The sequence below is a fragment of the Chinchilla lanigera genome, unplaced genomic scaffold, assembly GCF_000276665.1.
Source record: "Chinchilla lanigera isolate Chin_1 unplaced genomic scaffold, ChiLan1.0 scaffold00071, whole genome shotgun sequence".
In the NCBI taxonomy this organism is placed as follows: Eukaryota; Metazoa; Chordata; class Mammalia; order Rodentia; family Chinchillidae; genus Chinchilla; species Chinchilla lanigera.
In genome coordinates, this window is record NW_004955472.1 from 2011318 (window position 1) to 2013343 (window position 2026).

Below are 2026 nucleotides of genomic sequence, written 5' to 3' on the forward strand. Positions count from 1 at the left end.
CTTGCCAGGCAGGCGCTTTTGCCGCTGAGCTAAATCCCCAGCCCCTCGGCTTTCTTTTCAAATTGAGTTATAATTCTTATACTAAAAATTCATCACTTACATTATGCAAATCAGTTTTTAGTATGTCGATGAGCTTATAAACCTGTTCTCTAGTTCTAGAATGGAAACACAGTACAGTGACTCTACGTTGAGTCTTCCTTCCAGCACCTGGCAGCCACTGGTACACTGCTCCTTGTTTCTGGATTTGTCTCTTCGGAACATTACATACACATGGATTCACACATCATACATAATGCAGTCTTTTGTGACTGGTTTGTTTTAGCATCTATCATGCTAAAATCAACCCATGTGGTAGGTAGCATGTATCAGAACTATTACTTGGAGTGTTTAATACTCCATTGTACAGTTACACTTCATTTTGTTGATTCATTCATCTATTGATGAGAATGTAGGTTGTTTTTACTGTTTGGCTATTATGACTCATTCATGTATACTTTTCTGGGTGAGCGTACGTTTTTCAGTTCTCTTGGGTATGTACCTAGGAGTAGAATTGCTTGGGCATATGGTAATTCAGTGTTTAAATTTTTAGGAATTGCTGGAGAACTTTTTTTTTTTTTGATGTAGGTTCTTCTTGTAGTTCTGGTTGGCCTTGAACTCACTATGTAGTGCAGCCTAGCTTTGAACTCATGTGATCCTCCTGCCTGAGTGCTGGGATTACATGTATGTGCCACCATACCCAGCTAATTTTAAAAAACAATGCAGGCATTTGGGTCCTGTTCTGAGCAGTTCAGATTTTAATATGACCTGGGACTCATTTTTTTCTTGGAAGTCCCTTAGGTGGTTGTGATAAGTACCACATGCTAACCCTTTGTGGCGCTGGAGCTCCGGTGGTTGTGTTCTGCCACCAGCTCTGTTACCCATTCTTCCAGAGGTTTTTATTTGTACTGAGGATTGAACCAAGGGCCCTGCACTGAGCTACATTCCGGGCCCTTTCTTATTTTTTATCTTGAGAGACAGTGTCTTGCTGAGTTGCTAAGTTGGCGATGCTGGGTTTGAACTTGTGATACATCTGCCTTGGCCTCCAGAGTACTGAGATTATAGCTATGTGCCACCACAATTGGATCTCGTTAACATTTTGACAGGTATAGAAGGCCACATTTATCTTCTGTTAATTCTGACAAACCTGAGTTGAAGCTTTTATGGAGTAGCAGTTTTTGTGGGTTCCTCCTAACTTGTTTTATAGAGTATTTTGTTGGTTTCTCAGGCCCACTGTGCAGCCTTACAATTAGAACATGGCAGTGAATAATAGCATAGTTGTCTAGCAGTTCTTTATTGCTAGGGTCTGTGAGAAACTTGAGAGATTTAAGAGATGGAGATTGAAAGCAAAACACAGACTTGTACCTGGGTGTCGTGGTACACACCTATAATCTAGCACTTGAGAGGCTGAGGCAGGGGGATTGCTGTAAATTCAAGGGCAGCTGAGGTTACATAGTGAGTTCAGGGCCAGGCTGAACTATATAGTGAGATCCTATCTCAAAAACCACAAACAAAAAATGAAAAAAACAAACTTCAAAAACAACAACAGTACCCCCCCTCCAAAAAAAGTCCCAAAACAACAGATGTATAGATGTCCCACTACATATGTGACTGCATACACATTTTGGTTTTTTTTTTACCTTTTTGAGACAGGGTCTCACTATGCAGTTCAGGCTGGCCTTGAACTCACTTTGTAACCCAGGCTGGCCTTGAATTTGCAGTGATCCTCCTGCCTCAGCCTCCAAGTGCTGGGATAATAGGCATGCTCCACCACGCTCGGCTACATACAGATTTTGGAGAAGCCCAGAAGATGAGACATAGGAAGGTCAAAAGAATCTGATCAAGTAAGGCGGGGAGGAAGAAAATCTAGGTTGTATGTTTCTGTGTTTTGGAAAAATTATTACCAAATTTATGAGGATGTCAGTATGTTTAGGCAAGTGGATGATTTACAGAATTCTACTTTCGTCTGATTTTAGTCTTTTTTTTTTTT